We start from the raw sequence: 17,328 nt of genomic DNA, 5'->3' as shown, positions 1-17,328 counted from the left end.
CTGGCCATAACCTGGCTGGCCTGCGTGCAGCTACCTGGGACCCAAAGAGTGGGTCGTGGGAAGGGGAGAATGCATACAGAAAGCTCCCTCAGCAAGCCCCTCCCCGCCAGCCCTGCCCCCTTTTTTTTTTTTTTTTTCCGGTACGCGGGCCTCTCACTGCTGTGGCCTCTCCCGTTGCGGAGCACAGGCTCCGGACGCGCAGGCTCAGCGGCCATGACTCACGGGCCCAGCTGCTCCGCGGCATGTGGGATCCTCCCGGACCGGGGCACGAACCCGGTGCAGGCCCCACCCTACACAAGGGAGCCCAGACGCCCAGTGGATACCCATACCATGGGTAAGTGACCCCCTGCTCCCCGGCCTGCACTGGGCGGGGCTGCCTATGATTTGACCAGCAACTCCAGATGGGCCAATTGTCCCTGTTGTCCTGTGGCTGAAGCCCACCTTCTTCAGCAAGGCCGGAGCTCCTCAAGGGCTCCCCCTTAGTGCTAGGGTACCATATAGAGGTTCCTTATATTTTATAGTTTCTGTTTTATTTTAGTTAATAATTCTTATGTAAAACTTCCCGTTTTTAACCTCCTGGGTGATGTCTCTTTTGAGTAGGTGCAGACTGCTACAGGGGGTTACTGAGACACCGTATCTTCACTAATAAAAAGCAAAAATTGGGCTTCCCTGGTGGCGCAGTGGTTGAGAGTCGGCCTGCCTGATTCAGGGGACCCGGGTTCGTGCCCCGGTCTGGGAAGATCCCGTAGTGCCGCAGAGCGGCTGGGCCCGTGAGCCATGGCTGCTGAGCCTGCGCGTCCAGAGCCTGTGCTACACAACGGGAGAGGCCACAACAGTGAGAGGCCCGTGTACTGCAAAAAAAAAAAGCAAAAATTAATTTATGCTTCATTTTTCTGCCTCTGAATGTTAGTACATGTAACCCCTGGAACTTCAGCATTTTTGGCCAATGGGAAAAGACAAGTAGAAAGAACCTGGATTTTTTATGACATCATCATGTTATTGAGTCAACCAACCTACAGACTTCTTATGTGAGGTGGGATCAAAAAATACCCTCAAATTTAAGATTCCAATTACTTGTAGCTCAAAGCCGTACACAAAGGTATATAATATTCCCTTGTTTAGAGTCATCGTTATTCTAAAGGGTTTTATTTTCAAGTAGTCACATTGTCTCTTGGCAATCCTAAGTGATGACATCGACTGTTACTCTTTTCAGTCATTAGGTTGAATTACCCACCTTGCTTAACAAATTCACTGTTATAAAGTTCTTAGTTTCCTTTCACTGCTACACATATTCAGGTCCCTCATATCATAAAATTATATAGGCATTTAAAAAAATTTTAGTTTTCCTTTCTGATTATGTTGAGTTTCTATCAGTGTTTATGACAAAAAAGCCATTGACACGAAAGAACTGCATGTTTTTTGTTTGTTTGGGGGGCTAAAACCCCTCTTAAATGGCAGTTCTTTCTCAGAAATCTAGGATAGTCTTCTGGAAAGTAGACACTTCAGCAGATTTCCAACTTCTCTACAGGGAGGCGGCTGAGTATAAACTTCATTTTAAGTCTGTATTTAGAATTAACATATACACATAAAAGAAATAAAAAAAGAAATACAGCATTCTAAATTCTATTGTCTCACAGTGCCTGTGTCCCATAACAATTCTTACAAATTTCATCCTTGATTAAAAGGAAATCTTTCCAGAGAGGGGTGGGCTGCAAGGAAAAACCTGGCCACATGGCTTCTGCAAGTGTGCTCTGCTCATCATCCTGTACTTGCATGGCTACTTTGCTCTTTATTTTCCATGTGTGGTTTCTGGAGTTTCCTTCGTTTACTGTTACTTCTTTGAAACTTCCTGCAGAAACACGTGCAGCACTCTAGGACTCATCAGTCCTGTCCAGTTGGAGCCAGTGATCATAACGCTTTCTGTGGAACAGTGAAGGTCTTAAAACAATTCACCCATCCCACCCCATCCAGGCATAAGATAATACATTTGACTATTGCTCTTCTGTCTCTTAATGCTAAGATCTTTTCCATGCTCTGGTTCTTTTTTTCTCTTCTTTTTCTTCACAAAGCGGCTCCCTCCACACTCCTTTAGAGCACTGCTTCTATTCTGGGCTTTGGGAGACCCAGCATCCCTGGGTCCTTTCCCAGACAGATTTGGTGACCTGCATGAATATACTTCCAACCCCCATATGTCTTCTAGTGAATAATGACATTCATGCTTTCTCGTGGACCTACTGAGGCAGTCTGGCTACTACTAAAATTAATCACTGCCTTACAGGAAAGGAAGGCTCAAACACTTAATGTAGAATATTAACTCTTTGGTGTTTACCCCAAAAGAAATAGGATTCAGAACTTAGATAAGGGTTGAGGGCAGGAGAAGAGGACAAAAAAAATGAACTTCCTCTTACTGTCCACCTTCAATGTCCCTCCTCTGCAGCTGCTCAAGGATAACTGTTAGTCTAAGAAAATGAAGGCGAGACCCTGGATATCTAGTGGGATGGGGGTAAGAGGAAGGAGCCCCTCAAGATGGGGTCGTAAACCCTAGAAACCAGAAGACCTCACCTAGCCACCCCCAGGTGAGGGGTATGCTTTCCATTTCCATTCTCAACCCCACAGTGCAAAATGTCATAACTGATGACCACTGATCAGAAAATGTCTTGATATTTGATTTTTAAATATCAGAAAAATAAATGTCAGTGAATGTAACTCTTTGAAAGTCATGGAAGTCTCCAAAGATGAAACACTAAAATCAGGAGCTGAATTTGAGAAGCTATTCATTTTGCAGTTGGGGCAAGGAGACTGGAAATTAGAAATGAAGAGTGTAGCTTACTTTTGTGAGTTTATTGAAAGACCTGTCTACATTCTTGCAGTTCTTGCTTCTGTTAGTTTGTTGCTTTCTTCTTTGGAAGAAATGAAGAACTCCTAAAATGATCTTGAAGATTGGCCTCCGTGGCTCTGTTCTACTTGTCCTGCCTCCCTTCCATCCAGAACTGACTGGGGATGAATTAGATGAGGATGGCTGCTCTTGCCACGGATCAGGACATGTCACAAGTGATCTCAACTTCTTATACCTCAGCGTGCCTATCCTGAAGCTCTCTTCAGGAGACAGACCTCTAACCTTAAAATCATTAAGGTCAAGAGAGGACAAGAAACTTCCTCACGTCCCACTTCCCTTTGTATTAGGGATGACATAATTTTATCCTAACTGTGCCTCAGGTCCTTAATAAGGTATTCATTAATGTTTTTATGAACTGTCAAGTCTTAAAATTTTACATAGCGTTCCTATACTATCTTTTATGTCTGGAAATTTAACCTAAAAATTATGGATATATATAAAAATTTAGCTGCAGGACATTTGTTATAAAATTACACAAGTCAGGGACTTCCCTGGTGGTCCAGTGGTTAAGACTCTATGCTTCCACTTCAGGGGGCACGGGTTCAGTCCCTGATAGGGGAACTAATATCCCACATGCTGTGTGGCCAAAAGAAAAAAATAAAAAAGGAAAGAAAAAATTACACAAGTCAATACACATACATGTATATAAACTCTCACACATGGAATATATCTATAAATAGCATATATGTTTACCAGTCCTTTGTTGCTTTTGAAAAACATTTAATAACCTAAGAACATATTTATTTTTAAGTGTCAAACCAAGTTCAAAAATGATAATTGTATGCTCTATCTATATCATCTTACATCATTTGTCTATACGTGCCATTATCTACATCCACATCTAGAACAGTTACATCATTTATTACCTTTATTGCCTTCACCATCTGTCTCTTCTTTCCCCCACCATCTCTTCCACCACTCTTCTACCCTCTTCCCTTCTTCTATTCACTAAGATCTTAAGAATGTTACTATTTTAGAGTTAAGATTATGGCTGTTTATATTTTCCTTTCTCTTCTTGCCTGTATTTTATAATTTTTCTGTAATAATTGTATATAATTTGGCTTGCTCTCTGACTCTTACACTTCCTGGAATGACTCACGAATAGAGCTTTAGAAGCCTTAGAAATATTCTCAGCTATAAAGATGACAATAAAAAAAGGCCATTCTGCCTGAATTATTAGTGGTTTCATACGGTTTAACTGGTTCTCAGTTTACACAGACTCCAAGAGCTGGAAAAACCTTAGAGGTTATCCAAACCAGTCTCTCATCTTAAGGGGAGTAAACTGAAACCCAGAGAGGCTGACACTCAGTCAAGAAGTCACAGAGTTGGTGGTGAGTCCAAAATTGCTTTAATGATAACAATATGAACTTATCTGAAATTTCATTGTTTAATTCAGTGGCTGTTGGAACACATACATACCTAATAGACACATGCTTAATGATGACAACAAGGTTGGCATCTCTAAGGCGGAATGTTTAAAATCGGAGAAAACATCTTAATTCCAACATAATTGTGACAAATTTAAATATGTTGTGCTCAAAATAGCTTCAAATTGCGAGTTTAATGCTGTTTCATTTTGAAAAGGGAACTCATCAAAAATGTCCATTATAAAAAGAGACACTTCCTAAAGATACTGTGCTAATGACACTCAAGCTATAACTTTTATTCCCTAAGAACTGAATGCCAATATATCAAGAAATTCTTCCAGAAATTGTTATATTTTAGATCAAAATTTATTGTAAAAATCAAGTACAAGCTTAAAATAATTCTTATGCTTATTATATAGGTATGTGGGTGAAAATAATTGTTGCCATGGTTGGAATACAGTAGTAGTTTTATCTTACCTGAGCTACATTTTTCATCTTTGAAAAGAGGACTTCTGGGCATCCTACTACCCAACACACACAAATTGACAATCTAGACCAGACCATGCTCTGTAAAACTGCACCAGAGAAATTTGTAACACCCTCCATTTGAGCTCCTGGTTCCCTGATTTCCCATTATTTGATCTGGTTCAGTCTGGCACGCTGTTTGTGTTTATACAGCGTAATAAGACATCTGCTGCCCACCAGAACCCATTATGATCTGTGGCACTTCCCAGCTGACTGCCATCCTATTTATATTAATTGAATGCAGTATGTTCTGCATACACCACTGATTACCCTCATTTATTTCAGTTCCTAAAGACACAGGATCTCACTTCGTGCCCTTACAACATTGCTCCACTCATTTGCCTCCCGTTAGCTTCAGCTAACGAAAATACATTACAACGAAGTTCTGCTTAGCCATTGCTGTTTCTAATGACATAATTCGTGAGTTTTTAGCCTGTGAAAGTAAAGACATTGGGAATTAAGTTATAGTATCTTCTGTGGGGCTGAGAAATATTAATTGCAGGCATCTGGGCTCACTTCCTTAAAGAAGATTTGTGATTTCTATTTAACTAATAAATGTTGACATAATTGAAGAGCTATAAGCTCCATATGCTGGACTTTCTGAAGAATTTCTGATTATACCCTTGTTCAGGTAGGCAACAAAATACTCTGGCATTAACACTATATCATGGTTTACTTGCACTAATTATTTTATAATTATATTACATGGTTAGAGATCTTATCCAAAAGAGCTTCTTTAGGATTTATTAAAAGATGCAGATTTATCCCAAAACTATAAAAAAGTCTCACTAGTTTAGTGAATAGTTATTATTTTTAGTTTAAATTTTTCTTCTCAGTGAACTGATTTTTCCATTCTAGGGTACTGTTTTAGCTCCAGAGTCTGGGATCAGACTCTAATGGTTTATGTTTTAAAGATAATAGTCTTTGCAGTGACATTTTTGAATATGATTCCTTCAAAAAATATTTTCAGATGTATTCCAGACACTTGAAAAAAATTGAGTGGATCACAATAGTTTCTATAACAAATTACATTACCTTACTCCTTAATAACAAGGTTATAACCAAGAAGTTCAGTAATTTTCCTGTCTTTTCAACTAGGTGTTTACATACTGTACAACTGTCCTTCATGGTATAAAATCCAGATTTTGATCTGTTTTGAAATATAATCAATTATCATATACTAGTCTGAGGAAATTTCACTGCTAAATTATAACCTCAAGCAAAAAGTCTTTCTACTTATCACTCCTTTGAAAGTTTTAGTTTTTAAATGTTCTCATTGCGTTTTATGTTTTTTTTTCCCCTTCCATCCCAAACTTGAAAAGACAAGGCCAATCATAGTCAAATACAGTAAAAGCTGTGCTCCCATGGTTTTTATGTAAAGTTAATAAAATAAATAAGAGGCAGCTGTGCATTTCAGGAAATCACTCGATTGAAGGGTTCTGGGACTACTATAATCACAAGTGTGAAACTGGAGTCACCAGAAACCCTCAGTGGAATTATAGCTCAATAAATCAAAATTTGCTCCTTTTTACCTTTATGGTATAACTCTGCATTCTCTGTGGTGCCTGTGCTTTACAGCATTCCTACTGCTATCTTTTTAATTATCATGGAACTTCTTGTTTTCTGTTCCAGCAGGTTTAGATTTGGGGGGAACTTTTGCTGTACCTTGGTTGCAGTGTGTCTCAAACACTTAGGGTCTAGGACTGTGGCATGGTACTAAATCCCTCTCACCTGCCACCACCAAATAAGAAAGAAAGAAAGAGTGAATGTGAAGAACTGTGAGGCATTTTGATAACATTTCATGGAGGTATATAATAAATACATCCATGTAAGACTGTAATATAATACATGTTAATAGGTCCATGGACTGACAATGGTCCACACAGATGACCCTGCAGAATACTGAGTCTTGTAGTTGACTGATAGGCTATGAATTACTGTTTTTGACAATTGCAGCAATACAGTTATCATTCTTCTCATTAACTCATGTATTCCTTGATGACAAACCTAGTGAATTATTTTATCCCAGAATGTCTTGGATGTCTCCTCTACCCCAATTTAATTTAAAAGTACTAGCAAAATCGGAATTTCTTTAATTAAGAAAACACTATGCATATTCTTCTAGCCAAGCAGATCAAACACCAAAAAAAGTACACATCAATCTAGAGCCTGGGTTCAAATTCTGGTCTTTATCATTTGTTAGCTCTATAACCATGGGCAGGTTACTTAGTCTTTTTAAGTCTCAACTTTTATCAAAAATATTAGTACCCATCTCCCAGGATTGCAGTGAGGTTTATCAGTAAGCTTCTGCTGTGTAAAAAACTACCCAAAACTTAATGGTTCAATACAATCAACATTTATTATTTCTACTACTCTGTGGATTGGCTAGAAGGTTCTTCTGATCTGGAGAGGCTTGACTGAACATGGATGGCTTAGGGTGGTTTTATTTACACGTCGGAATGTGTCTCATCATCCAACAGGCTAACCCAGGCTCCTTCACATGGTGCTCTCAGAGCAGCAAAAGAGAACAAGTCCATTTTTAAGCCTCTGCTTGCATGATGTTTGCTAATGCCTTTTGATCAAAGAAAGTCACATGGTCAAGCCCAAATTAAAGGGGTGGAGAGACAGACTTTATCCCTTGATAGGAGGAGTGGGAATTCACAACACAAAGAAGCATACATTCGAGGATGGGTGGAATTTGTGGCCTTTTTGCAATTTGCCATATGAGGATGAGGTGAGTTAGTAGTTCTCAGAGTAAAGTGCTTAGAATCAGAGATGGCTATATATTGAGTTAAATATTATCTACCATTCTCATCATATGCGTAAATAGCACCATCTTCACACTTAGCTCTTGCCATTAGAGCAGGTTTTATGTTGTTATCTCTTTTATACGTAAATAAGAAATTATATTAATTTAGATGCTGTTGAAATTCTGATCTTCAGTTTATGAGTCCTTTGCAATATCCTACCAGATGGACTCTCTTGAAGAAGGTAACATGGTCATTACAGACAAGAAAACTTATCTCCTCAGCTCATTCTTTTTTTTTTTTTTTTTGCGTTACACGGGCCTCTCACTGCTGTGGCCTCTCCCGTTGCGGAACACAGGCTCCGGACGCGCAGGCTCAGCGGCCATGGCTCACGGGCCCAGCCGCTCCGCGGCATGTGGGATCTTCCCGGACCGGGGCATGAACCCGTGTGCCCTAGCATCGGCAGGCGGACTCTCAACCACTGCGCCACCAGGGAAGCCCCTCAGCTCATTCTTTACACTGCTGCCTGAGTGATACATTTTTACAAAATCTGGGTTCCTCCTTTTTTTTTTTAAGATTTTTTTCATGTGGACCATTTTAAGTCTGTATTGAATTTGTTACAATACTGCTTCTGTTTTATGTTTTGGTTTTTTGACTGTGAGGCATGTGGGATCTTAGCTCCCTGACCAGGGATTGAACCTGCACCCCCCACTTTGGAAGGCGAAGTATTAACCACTGGACCACCAGGGAATTCCTCTCCTTTAAAAAAAAATAATTATTTAAAAAAATGTTTTTGGCTGCGTTGGGTCTTCGTTGCTGCATGTGGGCTTTCTCTAGCTGCGGCAAGCAGGGGCTACTCTTCATTGTGGTGTGTGGGCTTCTCATTGCGGTGGCTTCCCTTGTTGCGGAACATGGGCTTTAGGCGTGCGGGCTTCAGCAGTTGTGGCACATGGCTCAGTAGTTGTGGCTCACAGGCTCTAGAGCGCAGGCTCAGTAGTTGTGGTACGCGGGCTTAGTTGCTCCGTGGCATGTGGGATCTTCCCGGACCAGGGCTCAAACTCATGTCTCCTGCATTGGCAGGTGGATTCTTAACCACTACATGACCAGGGAAGTCCCCCTCCTTTTTAATTTCTAACTTTCTGGCCCTATTTCCCACAATATTCTCACCCTGCCCCCAAACCCAACCCACATGCCTTGAATTGCTGCTTGAACTTGCTGGAACTTTTTGCAGTGCATTTCCTTCTGCCTATAATGTTCTCCAGTAACACGTAGAGAATTGGAACTTTGCGAAATGTCATGTTTTTTTAAAGACCGTCCCTCACATCTCCTGCAGAGATAAGAACTTCCCTCTTCTGAGTTCCCATAGCATTCTGCATATGCCAGAAACCAAATCCATGTTTCATTTGCCAGAGAATCCTTTTCAACACAGTACTCCAGGTACCTACTAACATTTAACTGTTCAGCATGTGAACTTACAATCTAAGGGTGGATTCTGACTATTATGAACAATCCCTTTTTTCTATTTTTTTATTTGCTCTCTATGCTCATGGTTTCACAAAAACATAAACCAAAAGATTGGTACAAATCGAGGGAATCACTCTTCAGTGGTGAGAAGAGTTGAAATAAGTGCATGATCAGGATAGCTCTGTGAAATTAAGGGACCTGTGGGGGTCAATTCAAGCAGTACTGAGATGTCAGCAAAATGAACGCTGCCTTTCAGAATAAACGGACAACTGCCCCAGGAACATGCGTATATGTTTCCCTGTGTGAGGCCAGGATCTATAAACAAGGGCAGTGGAGGGTGGAGCTTAGCAGGAGTGATGCTGAAAGGAAACCAGACCAGAATAGTTCATGAGTTGATTATTAGCTTCTTGAAGGCAGTGACAATTTCTGATGATTTTTCTGTTTTTTGTTTGTTTGTTGTTAGCACATTGTACAGTGCAGGGCACCTAAAAAAACACTGTGAACTACTCTATCTGTGTGATGAATGAAAAGATTCATAATGCAGTACCCAGCTTTAGCTCATATAGTGAATGCACACTTTCTTGCCCATTAACACAAAGTATAAGAACAATTTCTGATCTGGTGAATAGCTTTCCTCAGAAGAAAAGCACGTATCTTGGTCAGTGTTCTCTAACTTTGCCTTGGAGGTGAGGATCTTGAACTACGTCTTCCTAGAGTCTGTTCAAACCAGTAGATTCAGTGGTAAATGAAGTTGGACTTGGGTGAAACCACTCAGATTAGACAGGGGACACAAGTGTCTACTCTAGGATTATTGAAGGATAGGCCTTTTATGTGGGACATAGTTCATGCAGAAGATCCCACTTCTACCCTGAAATAATCTTAGCTCTTTCTTTAGACAGGGTTCTCAATTGTGGACAATTTTGACCCCTCAGGGTCATTTGCCAAAGTCTGGAGACATTTCTAGTTGTTACACTAAGCAGAGGGTGCCACTGGCATCTAATGCAGAGGCCAGTGATGCTGTTAATCACCTACAATGCACAGGACAGCCCCTCACAGCAAAGATGTCAATGCTGCTGCTGTTGGGAAACCCTGATTTCAAGCATAGCTAGTATTGGCCGGGCTCAGATTTTGGGATTTCCAATCCTTTATAGGATTATGTCTCAATAGTGAAGTACAATTCTTCCCTTCCCATAATTTTATTGCGATATAGTTGATATACAGCACTGTATAAGTGTAAAGTGTATAGTGTAGTGGTTGACTTACATATATTGTGAAATGATTACCACCATAAGTTTAGTTTAATATCCATCATCTCGTATAGATACAAAAAAAGAAAAAGAAAAAAAAATTTTTTTTCCTTGTGATGAGAACTCTTAGGATCTATTCTCTTAACAGCTTTCAAATATGCCGTACAAGCAGTGTTAACTACAGTCATCACGTTGTACGTTGCACCCGTAGTAACTGTCTTGTAACTGAAAGTTCATACCTTTTGATTGCCTTCATGCAATTCCCCCTTCTGAAGTATTATTCTTTAACAATATGGTTAGAATACAATAACTTGATTAACTATATCATTACCATTCTCTTTCTTTGAAAATAAAATCTTTAAAGATTTAAAGTTAAATGGTTTTGAAGAGGTTTTATTTTAAATGAAGCAGAAACTGATCAACCAAACTTAAAATGGCCTTGAAATAAACTAAACTGACTTCTCTCAGACTGGAATCTCTAACTGATAGTAACTGCGCTGCAGCTACAAGCAGTATTCACAACCTGGACCTTCAGAATACGAAATGGAGCCCTTGAGGCTGATACAGTAGATGAACTCATATTCGTTTAGATTTCATTATGCTTGATAACTATGATAAATGCCAGTCATGGATTCTTGCAAATTCAATCCTGGGAAAGTTTCCATAAAGATGTGACTCAGGTAAAACGAATGTATTTTAAGTATCTAATCTACAGTGAACAATTTGTCCTATCCCCAAGGAATGAAACAGTAATTTCAAACACATGTTTGGGTAACCGGACAGTAAAGGCAATCTGAGGATTGCCATAGTAGCTTGTTTGAGAAAATGGTATATATGTCTAGTCTCACTGGCAAGATTCTGCTCAGATAATAAAAATGATCCTGTCCAGTGAGGAGAGGCATCAGTTCGCTCTCAAGGGTGCCCTCCCCTCCTCCCACCCCAGACACACCCCCTGCCAAATTGGGAACCAGCAGTACTTTATTCGGACCTCACAGAGCCCCAGAGGGCCGCCTGAGCTTTTTCATTCACAGGAGGAGCTGGTGCCTCAAGTCAACCCTTTCCTCCCACCTCTCATCCTTTCTTTCCCATGAAGTGTTTATGGAGAGATCCTGAAACCATGCAACTGTTTGCGTGTTTGTTGACAACTGGTAGGTGGAAAATAGCACAGCTTGACACAGTAATTGTAAGAAGATTGAAAAAAATTCTGCATCAATGCCAGGGGACATAAAACTATTTCCCTTCCAAATATCTTGATGATTTAGATGCAGAACATTTCCCTTATATTTAGCTGAAAACTTCAGTTTCTTTCCTTTGGGTTCATACGGCTTCTTTATCTGGCATGGGAGAGAGAGGAGGCCTGAGGACCAAAGGTGGATTTAGAGGGTGAGGGCCAAGACCCCAACCCTGACCCTGGGCCCTCTGCACCTCCTTGGCACACAGTCTGATGGCGACATTACTGGTACCTTAATATGGTTGAATCTAAACTTTAGACAGGACAAAAGAAAATAAAGATTTTTTTTCCCCTTAAATGTGATAGCAGAAACCTCCTTGGGAGCATGTGTTTTGAGTAACCACAGGTGATGGACACTACTGGTAAAAATAACTAACTACTTCAATCCTTATAATAACAGTAGAATCAAGGACAGGCACTTGGTGTAGAGGGTGTGAATCCCAGCCAGGAGAAGTAAGTTGAAGCTTGTACCACAAAAGGTTTGTCCTTCAGGAATAGGCAGACTTTCGAGGATCCACCTCTCACATTAGTTGTGGTGGGAGGGCTGGCCATTAGGTCCCCCCTTTCTACCTTCCTTGCCCTGGGATCCTGTGTTTCACCCCTTTCCTTCCACCTTGTCCATCTCTCATGTACTGTATCTTTGTTGGACCAGAGGGTGAGAGAAGAAATTGCCCCTTCTCTTCTCCCAGAGGAGGTGAAATCTGGGGTTTGAAGCCTGGGGAAACCAGAGCTAAGACCACTTCAACAGGGCTTCTTTGAGATGCTCCACCTCCCCTGTACCCCCTTCTTAGTCTTCAAGGGGACAAGTCACTTTAGAAGAAGTAGAGCAGGACTTTGCCCTGAGAGAGGCTGAGGGCCGGGTCTTCTGGACTTGCTTTGTAGTTGAGGAGTTCCACTGGGTAAACCTAGCCCCTCCCCAGCCTCTAATGGACCTCTTCATAGAAACCCCATTTCACTTTTATTTTGTCTACCCCTTAGCAAGTTAACAATAGAAATAAACTAGAAATAAACAATAGAAATAAACTAGAAATAAACAATAGAAATAAACAATAGAAATAAACTAGAAATAAACAATAGAAATAAACAATAGAAATAAACTAGAAATAAATAAATAAATAGAAATAAACAATAGAAATAAACAATAGAAATAAACAATAGAAATAAACTATTTTATAGAAATAAAATAAAATAGAAATAAACAATAGAAATAAACTTTCTCCTAAGGAGAAAGAAATTACCTTAAAATTTTTCCATTACTTTCAAAAATAAAAAAGGAAGAACCTTCCCAGTGACCACCGGATTGTTTTAATTTCCCAAAATTTTCTTTTTTTTCCCTTGTAAATAGGTTTCACTCATTGGCAATTTCCTTCACTTAAGATAATGCACTATTCTAATAGGTAGAGCTTTCAGTCTGTCCCTCGCTTGCCTCACTCCAACCCTATTCCTGCTGTAAGTACCACCTGTGCTTCTCACCCCTTTCTCCTCCCAACCAGGTGACTTCAGTCACTCCCACCAAGAACCAAGGCTTTGTGTGTGTTGGGGGTGCTTAAGTTGACTCGTCACATTCCCTTTAGGGGTTGAAGGGCCACTTGTAGCATTTCTATGAAAATTTTATGTAACTCACTGCTATGCAAAGATGTTCAAAATGAATTTCAGCAGGTGATAAGTTAGCATAATGAATTAATATCCTGTATCAGTATTTGGACTGCCCCCTTTCTCCAGAGTCTTGGTCCTGATCTCAGAAACCAGAATAAGTCAAAAGATCCTCCTCCCCTGAAGCAAAGTGAATTAGTAATCAGTCCTGATTACTCAGGATAGTGAAAATTTTATTTTTTTTAATGGGAATCAGGGTGAGGGTGGGAGGGGGTACTCCTGCTTGTGACTGTTTTTAAAAATAAGTGCTACAGGGCTTCTCTGGTGGCACAGTGGTTTAGAGTCCGCCTGCCGATGCAGGAGACACGGGTTCGTGCCCCGGTCCGGGAAGATCCCACACGCCACGGAGCGGCTGGGCCCGTGAGCCGTGGCCACTGAGCCTGTGCGTCCGGAGCCTGTGCTCCGCAACGGGAGAGGCCACAGCAGGGAGAGGCCCGCGTACCGCAAAGAATAAAATATGTAGAAATAGATTTAACAAAAGAAGTTCAAGACCTGTACCTGAGAACTGTAAGAAAGAAATTAAAGAAGTCCTAAATAATGGAAAGATACCACAAGCTAATGGGAAATTTAATTTTCTTAAAATAGTAATACTCTCAAACTGACTTAGAGAATTCCAGCTGACTTCTTTGCAAACTTGACAAGCTAATCCTAAAATTCCAATGGAAATGCAAGATTCCCAGAGTAGCCCAAACAATTTTGAAAAAGAATAACAAAGTTTGAGAACTCACATTTCTGACTTAAAAACTTGCTACAAAGCTACAGTACTCAAGACAGTGTGGTATGGGCATAAGAATGGACATCTAAATCATCAAATGGAATTCAGGGTACAGAAATAAACCCTCACATTTTGGACAACTGATTTTTGACAAGGGTGCCAAGAAAATTCAGTGGGGAAAGGATAATCTTTCAACAAGGGATGCTGGGATGACTAACTGGATATTTACATGCAAAAGAATGACATTAGACTCCCACCTCACATTATAATAACTTTAAATGGATCATAGACCTAAATGAAAGAGTTAAAACTTTTAAAGCTCTTAGAAGAAAATATGACAGTAAATCTTTGTGGCCTTGGGTTAGGTATAATATCGAAAGCATAAGTGACAAAAGAAAAAAATAGGTACACTAAACCTTATTTTAAAAAATGTGTTACGAATAATACCATCAAGAAAGTGAAAGGACAACCCATAGAACGGGAGATAATCATGTATCTGGTAAGAGACTTACATCTAGAATATATAAAGAATTGTTAATAACTCAATATTGAAAAAAAGACAATCCATTAAAAATTGGACAAGGTACCTGTATAGAAATTTTTCCGAAGAACGTATATAGTCAATAAGCACAAGAAACCATGTTTTACATTATTAATAATTAGGGATTTGAAAATTAAAATCACAGTGAGATACCACTTCACACATACTAGTATAGCTAGAATCAAAAAAGTCAGATAATAACAAGAATTGGTGAGGATCTGGAGAAACTGGAACACTCATACCCTGCTTGTGGGGATGTAAAAATGATGTAGCCACTTTGTAAAACAGTCTGACAGTCTCTCAAAAGGTTAAATATAGAGTTACTACATGATCTAGCTGTTCCCCTCTTAGGTATATACCCAAGAGAAATGAAAACATGTTCACTCAAGAATTTGTACACAGATGTTCATAGCAGAATTACTGATAACAGCCAAAAAGTGGAAACAACCCAAATGCCTGTTGACTGATGAATGGATAAATAAAATGTGGTCCATTCATAAACAGAAAATTATTTTGCAATATTAATAATAAAGTACTGATATATGATACAATGTGGGTGGATCTGAAAACATTATATTATGCTCAGTAAAGGAATCCAGTAACAGATGAATCCATAGAGTAGGATTCCATTATATGGAATAACCAGAAGAGTCAAATCTATAGAGACTGAAAATAGATTAGTGGTTACCTAGGTCTGTGGGGGGAAGGAGGGGGATATCTGTTGATGGATACAGGTTTCTTTTTGGTGTGATGAAACTGTTCAAAAATTAGATTGTGATGATGGCTGCACAATGCCTTGAATACACTTGAAAACAATTGTATGGGCAACACACACACACACATTATGGTTATCAAATCAAATGTATTTGCAGACTGAATTTGCCATGCAGGCTGCTGATTCATGACTCCCATTGGGGATGGAAAGGAGACAAAAGTAATGTTCTTGCCATTAAACCATCTTCTGATTAGTAGGCGAGATGAGATGATAGACATAAATAATTATAAGAAAAGAGAATTTTGAAAGTAGAAAGCTCTGGCTGTATGATCAGTGGGGAGGTATCATGAACGTGATAACACTGAAGAAATAATTCTCTTTTAAAAAGAAAGGATGTAGGATATTTATATCCACATAAAGCACCAACATATCTAGTTGAACTGTGTTGATATGATTTTAGAGATGTACCCTAAAATGCAATTTTTTGCCAAATATTCAATGATGGGGTGATAAGATCTATAATTTCCCAAAGTCAAGGCCAAATGCAAATATCACCATAATAGAATGAACTTGTGAAATTTAAGAATAAGTGAAATTTAAAAAAATGTTTACTATTATGATTATTAAAATCTTTAGGAGTCAAATTTTAAAAGTTTGACATTGTGGAACCAGAATGGTAATTTCTCTAACCTCTTAACTACTGGATGGCTCATTTAGTCACACTGGTCACATGTTTTAGGTACTAAATACATACTTTCTTTCAACGGGCGTATTTAGCAATATCATTAATCTTTTCATATCCAACAGAATATAATTCAAGAAAATTTTTAGTTACATTTTATAAAATGAACTTAAGACATCTTAAAAGAGCCTTTAACAAGTGTATAACAATTCAGTTACTTTAAAAAAATTTTTTTTGAATTTGATTATACTTTTTTATACAGCAGGTTCTTATTAGTCATCAATTTTATACACATCAGTGTATAGATGTCAATCCCAATCGCCCAATTTATCACACCACCACCCCGACACCCCTGCTGCTTTCCCCCTTTAGTGTCCATACGTTTGTTCTCTACATCTGTGTCTCAATTTCTGCCATGCAAACCGGTTCATCTGTACCATTTTTCTAGGTTCCACATATATGCGTTAATATACATATTTGTTTTTCTCTTTCTGACTTACTTCACTCTGTATGACAGTCTCTAGATCCATCCACGTCTCAACAAATGACTAAATTTCATTCCTTTTTATGGCTGGGTAATATTCCATTGTATATATGTAACAAATCTTCTTTATCCATTCGTCTGTAGATGGGCATTTAGGTTGCTTCCATGACCTGGCTGTTGTAAATAGTGCTGCAATGAACATTGGAGTGCATGTGTCTTTTTGAATTATGGTTTTCTCTGGGTATATGCCCAGTAGTGGGATTGCTGGGTCATATGGTAATTTTATTTTTAGTTTTTTAAGGAACCTCCATACTGTTCTCCATAGTGGCTGTATCAATTTACATTCTCACCAACAGTGCAAGAGGGTTCCCTTTTCTCCACACCCTCTCCAGCATTTGTTGTTTGTAGATTTTCTGACGATGCCCATTCTGACTGGTATGAGGTGGTACCTCATTGTAGTTTTGATTTGCATTTCTCTAATAATTAGTGATGTTGAGCAGCTTTTCATGTGCTTCTTGGCCATCTGTATGTCTTCTTTGGAGAAATGTCTATTTAGGTCTTCTGACCATTTTTGGATTGGGTTGTTTGTTTTTTCAATATTGAGCTGCATGAGCTGTTTATATATTTTGGAGATTAATCCTTTGTCAGTTGATTCGTTTGCAAATACTTTCTCCCATTCTGAGGGTTGTCTTTTCATCTTGCTTGTAGTTTTCTTTGCTTTGCAAAAGCTTTTAAGTTTCAGTAGGTCCCATTTGTTTATTTTTGTTTTTATTTCCATTACTCTAGTAGGTGGATCAAAAAAGATCTTGCTGTGATTTATGTCAAAGAGTGTTCTTCCTATGTTTTCCTCTAAGAGTTTTATAGTGTCCAGTCACATTTAGGTCTCTAACCCATTTTGAGTTTATTTTTGTGTATGGTGTTAGGGAGTGTTCTGATTTCATTTTTTACATGTAGCTGTCCAGTTATCCCAGCTCCACTTATTGAAGAGACTGTCTTTTCTCCATTGTATATCCTTGCCTCCTTTGTCATAGATTAGTTGACCATAGGTGCGTCGGTTTATC

General features: G+C 39.2%; 1 protein-coding gene across 1 annotated transcript in view; it reads left to right on the top strand.

Annotated features, from left to right (window-relative positions):
• The first annotated feature begins 269 nt into the window (after nucleotides 1-269).
• CSNK2A2IP (casein kinase 2 subunit alpha' interacting protein) overlaps nucleotides 270-17,328 on the top strand; it is a 258,124-nt gene continuing 241,065 nt past the window's right edge. The window contains exon 1 of the mRNA XM_079923049.1: nucleotides 270-334. The gene's annotated coding sequence lies outside the window, so the exon portion shown is untranslated. The remainder of the gene's footprint in view (nucleotides 335-17,328) is intronic.

The sequence above is a fragment of the Stenella coeruleoalba genome, assembly GCF_951394435.1.
Source record: "Stenella coeruleoalba genome assembly, chromosome: 5".
Lineage (NCBI taxonomy): Eukaryota > Metazoa > Chordata > Mammalia > Artiodactyla > Delphinidae > Stenella > Stenella coeruleoalba.
The sequence above is the reverse complement of the archived record's forward strand: the minus strand, read 5'-3'. Positions and strand labels throughout refer to the sequence as shown.